The sequence below is a fragment of the Rattus norvegicus genome, chromosome 2, assembly GCF_021556685.1.
Source record: "Rattus norvegicus strain SHRSP/BbbUtx chromosome 2, alternate assembly SHRSP_T2T, whole genome shotgun sequence".
NCBI classification, from domain to species: domain Eukaryota; kingdom Metazoa; phylum Chordata; class Mammalia; order Rodentia; family Muridae; genus Rattus; species Rattus norvegicus.
The window spans coordinates 17950100-17968043 of NC_141535.1; the positions used below are offsets into that span (position 1 = coordinate 17950100).

General features: G+C 39.0%; 1 long non-coding RNA gene across 2 annotated transcripts in view; it reads left to right on the forward strand.

The window, feature by feature from the left end:
* Window positions 1-2030, forward strand: part of LOC147995969 (uncharacterized) — a 47480-nt gene extending 45450 nt beyond the window's left edge. Inside the window, exons 2-3 of one of the 2 annotated variants that reach the window (XR_015670247.1) lie at window positions 462-542; window positions 1081-2028. This is a non-coding gene — a long non-coding RNA (uncharacterized LOC147995969). Of the gene's footprint in view, window positions 1-461; window positions 543-1080 lie in introns of both variants that reach the window. The other variant, XR_015670246.1, reaches the window with a different exon arrangement.
* Window positions 2031-17944: the final 15914 nt, after the last annotated feature.

Sequence of the window (17944 nt, forward strand, 5' to 3'; positions counted from 1 at the left end):
AACAATTAAGGAGTTATAGTGAGAAGGATATGGGGATTGGGTGGGAAGTGTGTGTTTATGTGGGAAATTACTCTGATACATTGTAAACTGTCATAATCACCATGGGGGACAGCATGGAGGCCCTTAAGAAATGAAAAGCAGATCTGGCACTGATGTAGCACACACACACACACACACACACACACACACACACACACACACACACAGACACACACACACACAAAATCAGGGGGGAGAATTTGTACAGGGAGACTGATGAACTTTCCACTCTGTGGATTTTAGGAGTGACAGTGCTCACCTCCTCACATGTGACTTATCTTAGCTAGTTTTCTGCCTGCTCATTCACATGAGTCATAGGATTTGTGTTTTTAGCAAGTAGACTGATATATGCATCTCGTTCCCTGCATTTTCACTTCTTCTCTGCTAATTTCATTCTTCACTTGCTCGATTTCTGCTTCTAGCATGTGCTCCAGCAGGCTCCCCGGAAGACAGCTCATGCTTCTCTCCCTTACTTGTAAGCACCGAGGGACACATGTAGTCAGGTAACTGTTCAAGTCAAGCCTAGAAATTGGAAAAGCACAATCAACACACGAAACAGCATGACGCCCATTCCTGAACTCTGACCTAGACACTGGTCTGGAGAATGGGGACAACAATGTGACAGTGGATAATGCCTGAAGATTGTGATTTTGCTCTGCTGGGGGAAAAGAGATGTATCATTGTTTTCTAACAAACACATATTTAGTCAATTTAAAATTTTTAACATTTTGGAATCATTCCTCCCTCTACTTTACCTTGATTTATAAGTTTTGTTTATTCTTAGTACTGAGGAGCAAAATCAGGGCTTCTCTGGTTCTAGGCATGTGCTAGACCAGCAAGCTGAAACACAATTCACATTTATTGATTGTTATGGGTCACAAATAAAATATTGGGACTGTTCAGAGAAAAAAATAGACAAGTAAAGAAGAAAAGAAAACTTTTCATCATCATTTGGGTTAACCAATTATTTTAGTTTGATGTATATCATTGAGAATTATTTTAAGTTCTTTAATTTTGTAAACTATTCTACTTGTTTTCTAGACATGGAATTTACGTCAGAGCTGCTACTGTGGCAAGGGGAAGGAACACCACCAAAGCAGTTGGATTTCAGAGTGGAGATCAGAATTAAGAATTCAAGGCAGAGCACCAGTGTTTGGTGACTTCTAAACTTTAGTAGCTTTTCATACCTTACTTCACTACTTGACACACATTCCATCGAGATAAATGTGACATTTGCTTCATTTACTCTTACTGGAACATTACCCAGTAGCAATTTAGAATCCAGCAGATTTTATTACATTAGTAATTTTTCATTATGTCTATGAATTAGCTGATGTTTCTCTTTCTGTGCAGCGTGGTCTTGTCTATCCCTGGGGCTTAGCCCATAGCGACTCTGCTCCTAATTGAACATTTAATGAAGATTGAAGGTGTCAGTTTTTCTTTCCCATGAATTACGTCAGTGGCTGTAAATAATGCTGTTTTTTCTTTCTTCATTTAATATCATATCACTGAGGATTAAATTAAAGTAAGAAGACACATTTAGACTGATATAAGTGATCTAGACATTTCTAGGTGCAAATTGGCTAACTATACTTCTAGTATAAGGTTTTTCTCAATTTGGCCTAGAATATAGAGACAGATGTAGCAGTAGTTATTCCAAATGTTTTTAAAACTTGGATTATATTAAAAGAAGTCTTTGGCAAACCTTAAAGAAATAATGAAGTGACATTGATTGATATTCTCTCTACTTCAAGACTATCAGCTGATCTACTTAATAAAAATAAAAAGTAAATATTATATAAGCTAGTGATTTTGAAAGAATATTCAATATTAATATTGTAAGTTACCGAAATAAATATCTCTTGAAAAATAAAAACAAATATAACATGGCAATTTTACCCAGGTTAAAAATAATTGAAAATTCTGGATATGCACTGAAGACTTTTTTTAAAAAGTTTTTTTGTAATAAATGAATTTCTCCTAAGCTTGATAAATGGTAGGACATGAGTATATCTTAGGGTATCTACTGCTTGATAAAATACCATGAGCAAAGAGGAACTTACTAAGGAAGAGATTTTTTTTTTCATTTTAGAGCTCAGATCCCAGTCCATCTCTGAGGGAAGTCAGTATAGGAACTCAAGGAAGGACCCTGAGGAAAGAACTGAAGCAGAGGCTGTGGAGTACTGCAGCTTACTGGCTTGCTCCCTGAGAGCTTTCTCAGCTTGTTTCCTTACAGTACTATCTGCCCAGGGATGGAAACATCTACAGTGAGTTGGGCCTTCTCATAGCAATCGGAAATTAGGAATTACTAATTAGGACTTGCTTACAGGTAGAGTTTTTCAATAATTTATTTTTTTAATTTACTTGACATCCTAATCACAGCCCACCTACCTCCTCTCCTCCCAGTCCTGCTAATACAACTCTCCTATTACCCCTCCCCTTCTCTGAGGAGAAGGGGAATCTCCCCTTGGGTATCACCCCATCCTGGGATATCTAGTCCCAGCAGGATTAGCCATATCCTCTCCAGCTGAGGTCTAAGCAGGCAGTCCATGTAGAGGATCCAATAGCAGGCAGCAGAGTTCCAGACATCATGAAGTTCAATTGTTAGGGACTGATATGAAGACTAAGTTGCACATCTGCTACAAATGTGTAGGGAGCCAAGGTCTAGGTTAGGCATGCTGTTTGGTTGGTGATTCAGTTTCTGTGAGCACTTGTGGACCCAGCTTAGTTGATTTCAGAGGTCTTCTTATGGTGTCCTTGATCCTTCTTACTTGCTTAATTCCATTTCCACTCTTCCTCAAGAATCCCTTAGCTCTGACTAATGTTTGGCTGTGGATTTTTGTATCTTTTTCCATCAGCTGCTAGATGAAGCCTCTTCGGAGACAGTTATGCTAGACTCCTGTCTGCAAGCATGACAGAGTGATTAAGTATCATTAATAGTGTGAAGGATTGCCTCTCCCATGGAATGAGTCTCACGTTGGAAGAGTCATTGGTTGGCTGTTCTCTAAATCCCTGCTTCATCTTCATCCCTGTGCATCTTGTAGGCAACACACATCTTAAGGATTTGTGGGAAGGTTGATGTCCTATCTCCACTAGAAGTCATGCTGGGCTACAGGAGGTGGCTACTTCAGTCCCTATGTTCCCTACTAGAAGGACTCTCAGTTAGGGTCATCCCTGCAGCCTCCATGTTGCCTCCCCCATGTAAGGCATCCAGCTAATCCCAGGGAGGACCCCCTGACGATTTCTATTCTCACCCCCAGCTTTCTCCCGTCCTGCTCTCCAAACCTGGTCAACAGCCTTTTTCCTCTCTTTACCCTCTCTCCTACCCAGTTCCTTTTCTCCATGTACCTCTGAAGATCATTTTGTTTCCCCTTCTGAGTGAGATTCACATATCCTTCCTTGGGACATCATTACTACCCAGTTTTGTTGGGTCTGTGGATTGTAACATGGTTGTCTTGCACTTTAGAGCTAGTGTTTACATATATATATATATATATATATATATATATATATATATATATATATATATGTGTGTGTGTGTGTGTGTGTGTGTGTGTGTGTGTGTGTGTGTGTGTGTGTGTTTTGGAGCTGGGGACCAAACCCAGGGCCTTGTGCTTACTAGGCAAGCGCTCTACCACTGAGCTAAATCTCCAACCCCTAGTGTTTACTTATAAAGGAGTACAAACCACATGTGTCTTTCTGGTGCTGGGCTATGTCACTCAGGATGATATGCTTAAGTTCTTTCTATTTTTTCTGCAAATTTCATGATCTTTGTTTTTAATAGCTGAAAATTATTCCATTGTGTAGATGTACTGTACTTTCTTTTTTCATTTTTCAGGTGAGGGACATCTAGGTTGTTTCCAGTTTTTGGCTATTAAAAATAAAGCTGGTATGAACATAGTTGAACAAATGTCTCTGTGGTATAGTGGGGCGTCTTTTGAGTATATGCCCAGAAGTGGTGTAGCTGGTTCCTCAGGTGGAACTATTCCTCATATTCAGGAAAACACCAAATTGATTTCCAAAGAGGTTATGAGTTTGTACTCTGACTAGCCATGGAGGAGCATTCCCCTTAGTCTACATCCTTACCAAACTGCCACTTGAGATTTTATCTTAGTCATTCTGAGGGGCATAAGATGAAACCTCAGAGTTGTTTTGATTTGCATTTCCCTGATGACTAAGGACTTTTAACATTTCTTTAAGTGTGTCTCAGCCATTCAAGATTCCTTTGTTGAGCAGGCAAATGTACAGATCTTGAAAATACCATCTTGAGTGAGGTAACCAAGTCTCAAAAGGACATGCATGGTATGTACTCACTCATAAGTGGATACAGGATACCCATGCTATACTCTACAAACCCTCAGAGTATGGATAGGAAGGAGGGCAAAAGCAAGAATGGTTATGAATAGAAGGGTTATGAAAGGCAGATGGAGAGAAGGAACTGGGTAGGAGAGGGGATGGGGAGGGGAGTGAGAGGTTCTGCGTTTGGTATAGGCAAGGGCAGGGCAGATGGACACATGGCCATGAGAATGAATGGGAATCTGTAACTGACAGGCTTAGGGTACGGAGATAGGGAATATCTCCAGGAAGAGACAGAGACCTGGAATAGGGAAGGCACCCAAGAATCAATGGGGGGGGGGTATCCTCACAGCATTGGAGATACGGAGAGTGGGGAGGCTGCCACCTGTGGCCAGTCAGAAAACATGGTGGAGTGATAGGGACACCAACCCACCCACAAAACTTTTGACCCAAGGCTTATCCTGTCTACAAAATTCCAGGGATTGGAGATGGAGCAGAGACCGAGGGAATGGCCAACCAATAATCAGCCCAACTAGAGACCCATCCCACAGGCAATCACCAATCCCTGACATTATTAATGATACTGTCTTATGCTTGCAGACTGGAGTCTAGCATGGCTGTCCTCTGATAGGCTCCATCCAGCAGCTGATTCAGACAGATACAGATAGTCACAGCCAGTGGATGATTAGACACACTTATGGAAGAATAGGAGGAAGGATTGCAGCCCCTAAGTGGACAAGAACTCCACAGGAAGACCAACAGAATCAACTAATCTTGATCCTTTGGGTTTTGGTAGACTGGATTTCCAACCAAAGAGCATACACTAATTAGACATAGGCTTCCCTGAACAAATGTAGCAGATATGCAGCTTAGTCTTCATGTGGGTCCCTAACAACTAGAGTGAGGCCTGTCCCAAAAGCTGTTCATGGGAGATATCTTATAGCTGGGCTGCCTTATCTGGACTCAGTGGGAGAGGATGAGCCTAGCCCCAAGGAGACTTGAAGTGCCAGAGTGTTGGAATACACTGACTTGCCCCTTAGCTGCTCAGAGGAGAGTGGGGTTAGGAAAGGATTAACAGGAGGGGAGCAGTGAGTGAGGTATAAAGTGAATAAGTAAAAAATACCATGAAGCAAAATACCATGAAGCTGGATATTCATTGGCATCAGAAATTAATTTCAATAAGTATTCTAGTAAGTTCAGACTAAGAGGCAATGTTTTTGGATGGAGTCTTAGGGGAATGCAGAGATAAAGAGCAAGGATTGGAAGCAGAAGTTAGTGCACTTTACATTGGTAAAGAATTTATTTGAAACAAATTTAAGGCTTTCATTGGTATAATCTCTTATTGATTTAAAACTGAGATTAATATTGTTACTTTCATGTAAGCATTGTGCCTATACAATACATTTAAGAATAAAAGTCTTAGGCCCAGTCCTATAACTGTTTTTATTTGATTAACCAACACAAGTTAAAGGCCAGATAGCAAAGTCATAGTTGTGAGTCAATTAGAAATGGCCAACAGTAGTCAATGCTTAACAGTTCAGAAATATTTTATGTAGATAGATAATCATCAAGGGCATCAGAGGTCTACAGAGTATCATGTTTATGGACATTCCTTTATTAAAGATCATTTGACTAGAGACCTGTCTGCTCCTGACAGCACCCCTTCTTGGAATTCAAGAAGAAATTGAACATTAATGGAGTTGCTCCAATTGTGGCGAGACAGCCACTAGGCAAGAATTACCTCAATTCATCTACAGACAAAATACTGTCCAGAAAAAAGTCAAATTATGCAGAATAGTTGACTGATAATCTCTGCGAAGACAGGGTAATCAGCCTTTTAAAATTCTGCATTACAAAGGTTGGTCAGATGATCCTGAGCCAGAAGGCTGAAGACTGATGCTTTGACATTTTGAGAAATGGGGAACTGTCCAGGTGATCAGCGATCTCTACAAATTGGCTAAGTTTTGTGCGTCTCATATTTTCAGGTAATATTAACTGTTCCTGGATTTCTGACATGGTTGAAGACTGGTAGTCTCATAGGCAACCTAAGCTGTTCAGCATTGGGAAAAATAATGTAGATTTGAAAGGGTGATTTTTCAGATGACATACAATCTAAAACTAGGATATAAGTCAGGTGTAGAATTATATAGTCTTTTATGATAGATGGCAAGGTGCTTTAATTAATGGACAAAATTAATGGACTCAGTGTTAAGTGTATCTTATATTTCATAAATTTTAGAATGGTAATAGTTGTACTCAATTTATATTTGAGGGAAAAGAGTTTTTAACTGGACAAAACAGGTGAAATGTGGTTTGCCTTGGAGTTGTCTGTATTTTGATGCTAATTCTGCTTCCCCAAGAAGGGCTGCCTAGTTACTAGTAAGGACTGAGGTGACTTCAACTGACCCTTCTCTCCATTTTAACTTGTAAATAAAGGTAAGGGCTACTGATTGAGCAGGGGAAGGGAAGGTGGAGTGGAAGTGTGGTGAGAGGGGGCTGTCAACAGGAAAGGAGAGGTGGAAGGAAGAGGGAGCTGAAGCACATGGCCTGGAGAAACTTCAAGTTATAAGGGATCTTATAGCCAGGTGTATAGAGCAGTGTAGTGGTAGATCTGTTCAATCTAGGCATGAACTTGCATTCATATTAGTTTAGTTGTGTTTTCTTTGCACAGGCTTATTAGGGTTGGAGAAGTTACTGCAACACTTGTTAACCTTTTTGAGTTCTGTGGAGTGTATCTGGTTATTCTGTACTTTTTTCAGCTAATATCCACTTACTAATGAGTTCATACCATGCATGTCCTTCTGGGTCAGAGTTACGTCACTCAGGATGATATTCTCAAGTTCTATTTGCCTGCAAAATGCATGATGTTCTTGTTTTTAATAGTGGAGTAGTATTCCATTGTGTAAATGAACCACATTTTCAGTATCTGTTCTTCAGTTGAGGGACATCTAGGTTGTCTCTAGTTTCTGGCTATTACAAATAAAGCTTCTATGAACAACAACAACAAATAAAAACAAAAAAAAACCCAAAACAAAAAGAGTTCTTGTATTTATTTATTAAAGCAGCTTCTTATTATGTAGGCCTGGGTGTTCTGAAATGCATAGATCAGGCAGACTTTCAACTTACACAGATCCATCTATCTCTGCCCCAAGTACTGGGACAAAATGTGTTTTACACTACAACTGGCTAACCTCTTCATTTTGAATTATTAAAAATATTTAACTGTTCAAGTTTAACAGCAATATTTTATAATATTTTGAGAAAGAAAATGTTTACGTCAAAGATAAAATAATATAACAGTCATACGAAGGGTAGAAAAAAGAAACAAAAATATATTTTCTTGCTTATGAATGGTATAACTACCTGGCTATACTGAAATCTTGAATATAAGGGAAACATCAGAAATATTCCAAGAAATCATGAAAGTAGGTCTAATAATAAACCAATTGTGAAAATAAGATGAATACTAATAAAACATTTAATAAAATATGAAGACAGAACAAATGGAAAATAAAAGATGCTTCATTAAATTAATTATTAGAATTATATTAAATATGAATACCTAAATAACTACAAGATAAAGAATATATTATAGGGGCATTAAATAAAAATAAAAATGAAAGCTTGGTGTGTTGGTGCACAACTTTAATTATCACATTCTGGTGTAGCAGTGAATTAGTTAAACCACTTTGTCTCTAGTGAGTTGCAGGTCTGTACCCTGCCCAAGAGCTCTCTGAATTTGCAAATGAAAGACATACATATGCCAACTAATTTTGATATACCTTGACTAGCTCAATGGTTGGGCATTTCTAATTTTCTCTGGAACCAACATTCATTTCTCTCTGGTATTTCTGACTTAACACCTTCTAAATCTATGTTTATATTTGCTGCACTGTTACCTTCTGGGCAGCCCCTTACCCTCACACACAGTAGGACTATATTCCTTTTCCACTTATATTGTTGGATGTTTTCTCTTCTGCAGCTATTAAATCTGATCCTTCTCTCTCCAAATCATGACGATTGTCCATCTCTCCTCTCTCTCCTGACACCTAACAATCTGTAAGTACCACTTCTGGCCTCTGTCATTCTGCCATTGCTGTGTCTGTCTTGGTAGGTCTTAGGTTCAGGTAGGTGATCACTGCAGGTATGATATGACTAGGAGCCATTTGCAGGGCAGATCCCCACAGTGCTTCATCACACATTAGTGACTATGAAAGAGGCATTTGAATATTAGTCCTACAAAAGGACTCCTGGGATGAATTAGTTCATCAGCAAGCCTCCTGGTTTACCATTGTCATGATTGTCAATTTGTGATAAACTTGGGTTTGTGGTGGATTTTTTTTCTATTTTTTTGTTCTATTTCTAGTACTGAAATGGTGCTGCCCAATGGTGAAAGAATGGATGTGTCTACTACTGCAAAGAAAAGAAGGTTGGTAAAAATAAGCACAATGCCAGACTAAAGAAGACTGGCAAAGATGTTTTTAATTGTACAGTACTCCATGTGACCATCAAAGTATAATCAGAAGTGCTTACAGAGGAAAGCCAGTTTTCACCTTGTCCTTATGTTCTCAAGATCACACATTGAATAGGAAACAGCAGCAACAACAGAAAACTTGGTGAAATAGAAGTGATTAAAATCAGATAGAATTCCTTGGGATAAAAACTACACTAAGCAAAGTTTTAAAATGTGTTAGAGGACAGTAGCAGCTGAAGAGACAAGACAGAAGAGAGAATTAATGAGCTCACAGGTAAGGCATGTGACAATGTGTAGTCAGAGCAGTAAAAGAATGATTAGGACTAAAGAGAACTTGTGATTAATAGAGAAAGATTTACTATTTGGTTAGTGATATGGGGAAGTACATAAAAAGGTGGGAGAGGTAGAAACCTTATTCAATTAACTTAAACACACAAATTTTCAAACCTAAAGAGGGAAGCAAATGCACAGTATAGGAATGTCAAACGTTATTAGGCAGATGGAATTCAATAGGCCTATGGCAAATATAATCGAACCCACAGTGATGAAAGAAAAGGACAGTTTCCAAGCCTGCAAGCGAACCAGGAAGAAAAATAAACAAATAGTCATGTTCTAGGTAATCCAACTTCAGGCTTTTTAGTCATAACTTAGCACACTAGGAGGGAGTGTATAGCATTTTCACAGCACTGAATGAAAAATGAAGAAAGGAAAAATTCCACTAAAAACACCACTATGCCAAATTTTCTTTTAAAAATTGAAGAGATAAAACCTTTATAGATAGAAAGAAGAAGCTGGGGTTGGGGATTTAGCTCAGTGGTAGAGAGCTTGCCTAGCAAGTGCAAGGCCCTGGGTTCACTCCCCAGCTCTGAAAAAAAATCAAATAAAATATGAAAACAAATATTAAAGAAAAAAAAAGAAGAAGCTAAGTGAATATGTTCCAGATGTATACTAGAAGAAATGCTAACAGAGGACCTTGAAATTGAAATGAGGAGATGGCAGTGAGTAAGAAGAAACAGTGGAAGGTGCCAAATATCACTCTATTTTTGGAACCCAATAGGAAAAAACAAACCATCTTGGGGACATCTATCTGCTATAAGATCCAACACAGCAAGTACCAACAAAAACAAATTCAGAATGACATAATATTATAGTCCAGAGCATAAAGCTTTCATATCTTCAGCATAAAGACTGTCAAAGAAAGTTGTAAAAACTAACAATTACATGGCCTCGGGTTATGTTTAGGATTAGATGTATTGATGATATATAATTGGCGCACCAATATGTCAAAGTCTGGTAAGGGATTAAAGATAGGGGCACTGGAGTGGCAGCTCCCCTGCTGTCCAGACACTGCCCGGACCTGATGGGACACAGTCAACAGTTCTCTGCACCTAAATCCCATGGGAGGGAGAGCTAAACCTTCAGAGGGGCAGACACACCTGGGAAGCCAGAAGAGACTACACTCTGCCCACATTTCTGACTCCAGAGGAAAACACCTAACGCCATCTGGGACACCAGTGCATGGGGGCTCCCAGAAAAAGTGGCACAGGCCCTCCTGGTTGCCGCCCTCACAGAGAACTCAAAAGCAGTCCCCTACGAGCAAACTTGAGCCGCAGGACCACAGGTAAGACCAACTTTTCTGCTCCAAGCGACCTGCTTGGTGGTCTCAGGACACACAGAGGCAGAATTCCTCTGGGACCGGATACTTCCAGTTTTTAGCTGGAGCCCTAACCTTGCTGATCCTGGTCTACAGCTCACTGCTCCCAAATCCCTTGGGAGAGAGAGCTCAATGCTTGGACAGGTGGGCACTCCTGAGACTGCAGAGCGGAGAGACCACCAATACTGCCTACCCCTGCCCACATCCCTGGCCCAAGAGGAAACTGTATACAGCCTCTGGGAACCGGAAGATAGGGGCACTGGAGTGGCAGGTCCCCTGCAGTCCAGACACTGCCTGGACCTGAAGGGACACAGTCAACAGTTCTCTGCACCCAAATCCCATGAGAGGGAGAGCTAAACCTTCAGAGGGGCAGACATGCCTGGGAAGCCAGAAGAGACTACACACTGCCCGCATTTCTGACTCCAGGAAAACACCTAATGCCACCTGGGACCCGGGTGCATGGGAGCTCCCAGAAAAGGCAGCACAGGCCCTCCTGGTTGCCGCCCTCACAGAGAGCTCAAAAGCAGCACCCCACGAGCAACTTGAGCTGCGGGACCACAGGTAAGACCAACTTTTCTGCTCCAAGTAACCTGCCTGGTGGACTCAGGACACAGGCCCACAGGAACAGCTGAAGACCAGTAGACAGGAAAGACTACACGAGCGAAAGCAGAACACTCTGTTCCCATAACTGGCTGAAAGAAAACAGGAAAACAGGTTTACAGCACTCCTGACACACAGGCCTATAGGACAGTCTAGCCACTGTCAGAAATAGCAGAACAAGGTAACACCTGAGCCAACGTGATGGTAAGAGGCAAGCACAGAAACCCAAGCAACAGAAACCAAGACTACATGTCATCATCAGAGCCCAATTCCCCCACCCCTGCAAAGCAAACACTGAATATCCAAGCACACGAGAAAAGCAAGATATAGATTTAAAATCATATTTGATGATGATGCTGGAGGACTTCAAGAAAGACATGAAGAACTCCCTTAGAGAAATGCAGGAAAACATAAATAAACAAGTAGAAGCCTATAGAGAGGAATCACAAAAATCACTGAAAGAATTCCAGGAAAACACAATCAAACAGTTGAAGGAATTAAAAATGGAAATAGAAGCAATAACGAAAGGACACAGGGAAACAACCCTGGATATAGAAAACCAAAGGAAGAGACAGGATAATAAATGGTAAAGCCCAACGTAAGGAGGCAAGGTACACCCTAGAAAAAGTAAGAAACTAATCGTCTTGGCAACGAAACAAAGAGAAGAAAAGCACATAATCTCACATCCAAATATGAATATAAGAGGAAGCAATAATCACTATTCCTTAATATCTCTCAACATCAATGGTCTCAACTCCCCAATAAAAAGACATAGATTAACAAACTGGATACGCAAAGAGGATCCTGCATTCTGCTGCCTACAGGAGACTTATTCAATATAGTTCTTGAAGTTCTAGCCAGAGCAATCAGACAACAAAAGGAGATCAAGGGGATACAGATTGGTAAAGAAGAAGTCAAAATATCACTTTTTGCAGATGATATGATAGTATATTTAAGTGATCCCAAAAGTTCCACCAGAGAACTACTAAAGCTGATAGACAATTTCAGCAAAGTGGCTGGGTATAAAATTAACTCAAATAAATCAATAGCCTTCCTCTACACAAAAGAGAAACAAGCCAAGAAAGAAATTAGGGAAATGACACCCTTCATAATAGACCCAAATAATATAAAATACCTTGGTGTGACTTTAACCAAGCAAGTAAAAGATCTGTACAATAAGAATTTCAAGCCTCTGAAGAAAGAAATTGAAGTTCTCAGAAGATGGAAAGATCTCCCATGCTCATGGATTGGCAGGATTAATATAGTAAAAATGGCCATTTTACTAAAAGTGATCTACAGATTCAATGCAATCCCCATCAAAATACCAATCCAATTCTTCAGAGAGTTAGAACAATTTGCAAATTCATCTGGGATAACAAAAAATCCAGGATAGCTAAAACTCTCCTCAACAATAAAGGGAGTTCTGGGGGAATCACTATCCCTGAACTCAAGCAGTATTACAGAGCAATAGTGATAAAAACTGCATGGTAGTGGTACAGAGGTAGACAGATAGACCAATGGAACAGAATTGAAGACCCAGAAATGAACCCACACACCTATGGTCACTTGATTTTTGACAAAGGAGCCAAAACCATCCAATGGAAAAAAGATAGCATTTTCAGCAAATGGTGCTGGTTCAACTGAAACTCAACATGTAGAAGAATGCAGATCAATCCATGCTTATCACACTGGACCAAGTTTAAGTCCAAGTGGATCAAGGACCTCCACATAAAACCAGATACACTCAAACTAATAGAAGAAAAAATGGGGAAGCATCTCGAACACATGGACACTGGAGAAAATTCCTGAACAAAACACCACTGGCTTGTCCTCTAAGATCAAGAATCAACAAATGGGATCTCATAAGACTGCACAGTTTGTGTAAGGCAAAGGACAGTGTAGTTAGGAAAAAACGGCAACCAACAGATTGGGAAAAGATCTTTACCAATCCTACAACAGATGGAGGGCTTATTTCCAAAATATCCAAAGAACTCAAGAAGTTAGACCGCAGGGAGACAGAAAACCCTATTAACAATTCACAGCTGAGGAATATTGAATGACTGAGAACCACCTAAATAAATGTTCATCATCTTTAGTCATAAGGGAAATGCAAATCGAAATAACCCTGAGATTTCACCTCACACCTGTGAGAATGGCTAAGATTAAAAACTCGGGTGTCAGCAAATGCTGGCGATGATGTGGAGAAAGAGGAACATTCCTCCATTGTTGGTGGGATTACAGATTGGTACAACCATTCTGGAAATCAGTCTGGAGGTTCATCAGAAAATTGGACATTGAATTACCTGAGGATCCAGCTCTACCTCTCTTGGGCATATACCCAAAAGATGCCCCAATATATAAGAAAGACACGTGCTCCACTATGTTCATAGCAGCCTTATTTATAATAGGCAGAAGCTGGTAAGACCCCAGATTCCCTTCAACAGAGGAATGGATACAGAAAATGTGGTACATTACACGATGAAATTCTCAGCTATCAAAAACAATGACTTTGTGAAATTCATAGGCAAATGGATGGAACTGGAAAATATCATCCTTGAGTAAGGTAACCCAATCACAGAAAAACACACATGGTATGCACTCATTACCCTAGATGCACAGAACACATGAAACTCAAGAAGGATGAACAAAATGTGAATGCTTCACTCCTTCTATTAATGGGGAACAAGAATACCCTTGGCAGGGAATAAGGAGGCAAAGTTTAGAACAGAGGCAGAAGGAGCACCCATTCAGAGCCTGCCCCACATGGGGCCCATACATATACAGCCACCCAATTAGATAAGATGGATGAAGCAAAGAAGTGCAGGCCGACAGGAATCAGATGTAGACCTCTCCTTAGAGACACAGCCAGAATACAGCAAATACGTAGGCAAATGCCAGCAGCAAACCACCGAACTGAGAACGGGACCCCCGTTGAAGGAATCAGAGAAAGGACTTGAAGAGCTTGAAGGTGCTCGAGACCCCATATGAACAAGAATGCCAACCAACCAGAGCTTCCAGGGAACTAAGCCACTACCCAAAGAGTATACATGGACTGACCCTGGGCTCCAACCTCATACGCAGCAATGAATAGCCTAATAAGAGCACCAGTGGAAGGGGAAGCCCTTGGTCCTGCCAAGGCTGGACCCCCAGTGAACGGGATTGTTGGGGGGAGGGCGGTAATTGGGGGAGGGTTGGGAGGGGAACACCCATATAGAAGGAGAGGGGGAGGTGTTAGGGGGATGTTGGCCTGGACACTGGGAAGGGGAATAACAATCGAAATAAATACTCAAGTTAATAAAGATAAAAAAAATCTTGAAAAATGGTATTAAATACAAGTGTGCAGTTTCTAGTAGTTTAATAAAAAACCAACAAAGAAACAGCAGAGTTAGTTTGCACACTTTGACAAAAAAAGCCAGCATTTATTCACAGAAATTTCATCCAGTATTTGCAAAATACGTTCTCTTCTCAGCACACAAAGCATGCTCAGAACAGGCCACAGAACAAGTCTCAAAAAGTTGGGAAATTGTAATCATATTTTTATTAATCACAATACTATAAAGGCAGAAATTAAAAAAAAACCATGAAAATCTTGTGGAAATAGTTGAAATATGTGGAAGTAGTATAACTTACTCTCTAATATCAGTTAAACAAGGAATAAACCAAAAATGAATTAAAAAGATTTCTTAAGACAAATGACAGTGAAATTACAATGGGTAATTGCAAAATGCAGTATAAACAGGAGATGGATGTTACTACAAACAGTGACTGCCTTAAAGAAGCAGAAAAACTATATAAACTATCTATTACTGTGTTTCAGGAAGCTAGGCAAGTAAGAACGTACAAGACCCAAGTGAGGAGAATGTCAGACTTTATAAAGAGTAGGGAAGCAACCAAGACGATTGAGACTAAAGCAGTAAAAACTGAAAACAAGAGAAACACAGATGACTAATGAAAGAGCTGATTCTTTAGAAAGGTGGATGAACCTTTAGACTAGACTAAGAAGAGGACACAGGAAACAGAGCTGGAGTTAACAGAGAGACATTAGATGTGGTACCACAGAAATACAAGGAACCGTTAGAGAGTGCTGTGGTCAACCTACATCCGAAGAGATGGGACGACCTCGAAAAATGGAAAATTCCTGGATACATTACCAAGACTGAAATGAGGAAACAAAAACTATGAACAGATTAAGGCTGAGTAGTAATAGTGAGTCAGTAATAAAAGTCTTCCACTGAAGATCAGCTCATAATCAGACAGCATTTTTATTGCTACAAATAAAATATTTAGAGATTAACTAATAGCAACTCTATTACTAGTACTACTACTACTGCTGCTGCTGCTGCTGCTGCTGCTGCTGCTGCTGCTGCTGCTGCTACTGCTGCTGCTGCTGCTGCTGCTGCTGCTGCTACTACTACTACTACTACTACTACTACTACTACTACTACTACTATTTCAAAAGTTAGGAGAAGAATTTCTCCAATCACATTCTATGAGGCCAATAGTTACATAGTATTATCAATTCCAGACACATCAACAACAACAAATTCTACCATAGGCCTGTGACCTTGGTGAACGTAGATGCAAAAATCCCCAATAAAATCAAGCAACCCAATTCCAACAGAATAAAAAGATTATTCACCAGGCTCAAGAAGGATTCATCTCAGCGATCCAAGGAGGTGAAATCAAGCATAATGCTATACACTAATAGAGCAGACAGAAACCGTGTGATTATCTCAGCAGGTACATAATGAGATAGCGCTTTCTCTAGCAAGACAGGTAATTACAAAAAAAAAAAGACTAAAAATCTCGAATATGCAAAGACATAGTGAAAATGAATCAGTATGCACTGCTAGAACTATAAATTAATGCAATCATTACACTAAGTAGCATAACTGTTCAAAAGAAAAGAATGAAATCTAATTACCTTATGGTTTTGCAACCCTGCTGTATGTTTGTACTCAAAGCAAATGAAGTCAATATTTTGAAGAAATGGTGAAATCATTACTGTTAGGTCTCCACTTTGGTATAGATGGGAGAGCTTTTCTCTACTGGGTTTTTATTGGGAGTGGGTGCTTTAGCTTGTACAAAACCATTAACATATGTGCATACTTTATGACCTTTACTACTTAAAACCAAAATTTTTATCGCAAAATTGAACATAACAGTTATTGGTGAGTATTCAAGAGAATAATACATTATCAGTATTTTTTCACCTAGTAAATGATAGTTGTAATTGAGTAATAAATAAAGGAGACATAGCTAAAACAGTACAGTGAGGGAGTTTTATGTAACTGAGTTAATAAAATTAATGTTGCCTTAAACTTGTATATTGAATCCACAAGAATATAAAACTAAATCTGAAGGAATAAAAATAAAAGTAGAAATGTAAGGAGTAGAAGAATGGTGAGCTCAAAGGCTGCTTAATTTTTAAAAGATTAATGAAGCTGATGTCTTGTAATATAATGAAATTGGAAAGAAAACAAGTTGCCAGTGTCAGAAATAAAACAGAAACAATTGTAGATTTTATAGACTTCAAAAAGGTGAAAGATAGTATTAGCAACAATATGATGACCAATCTGAGATTTTAGATGATATGAACAAGTATGGTGAATGGCAGAAATGATAAAAATGACATGGAGACATAAACACATTAATTTAATTAGTTACACTTAACTAGCACATAATTAAAAATAAATCTAAAAATGCTCTCATAAAATTAGGAATGGAGGAAAACTCTTTGGTTTGACACTAATTGCTATGTCTTGTGCAGATAACATTTAGTAACTAAGCTCAGAATTCTTTTATATACACTCATACATACAGTAAGAATGCACAGTCTTAGCAGTTTGTGGAGGATATAAATAGGGAAGGAGAAAGTGAAACTGTATTTGCTCATAGAAATGTCATACTACATGTTGAGGATCTTAAGAAATTTAAAGGATCTTTCAAACCATTAGGTTAGTTTGGCAAGGTTTCAGTCTTATATAGACTCATTACTTCTCTATGTAATAACACGTAGTTACAACGCAAGAATCTTAAAGTAATGAATGGTATAAAATGTGTGCATGTGGTATAAAACATGTTATAATGAAATAAAGGTTCTAAATAAGGAAAGAAATATAAAATATAATCAAGATTTCTAAAGCTCAAGAAAGCTGCTTAGACAGCATATTGAAAACAACCCAATTAAAAATTTATCCAGTTTTATGGTAGAAATCAACAGACCATATAATATTTATGTAGAAATGCAAGAACATTTTGAAAGTTGAACAGACTTTAAATTTTCTATTATCTGACGAGTCTCATAGTCAAAACATAGCAATCAAAACAATACATTTGCATATAGTTATGTATTAAAAAGAAATGGATATAAAACAATTTAATGGAGATGCACTTCACTAAATATTATACTTATATTTTAGTATTTCTACTAAAAATGTTGTACAAGGTTTTTGTAATATGATTGTTTCGTTTTCTATTGTAAATGCAATATTTCATTTATTGTATGAAGAATGAAATTTATTTTTGTATCACACACCACATGGTGGCGCTGTTGACTCAGGAATTGCTAAACAGAAGTGGCTGCTACAAGATTAGCAGCCTTTAATCTGCTGTATCCTTTTGTGTCTTCAGATAGGTATTCAGATATTTACCAGTGAGTAAATATGCTCTATGTTCTTAAGGGAAGAAATGGAGTGTTCTTTTCATTATAAATATTTATGTATAAGGAAGAGCAGTACCTATCATAGACCCCGGAAAACACTTTTAGTATTGTTAGATTTTGTTTGCTGTTTGTCCATCTGCTCCAGGACAAAGTGGGGAATATGCTTTTGGTGAAGGCTTGGCTTTGCCACTAATGTTCATTTTGAACACACACACAA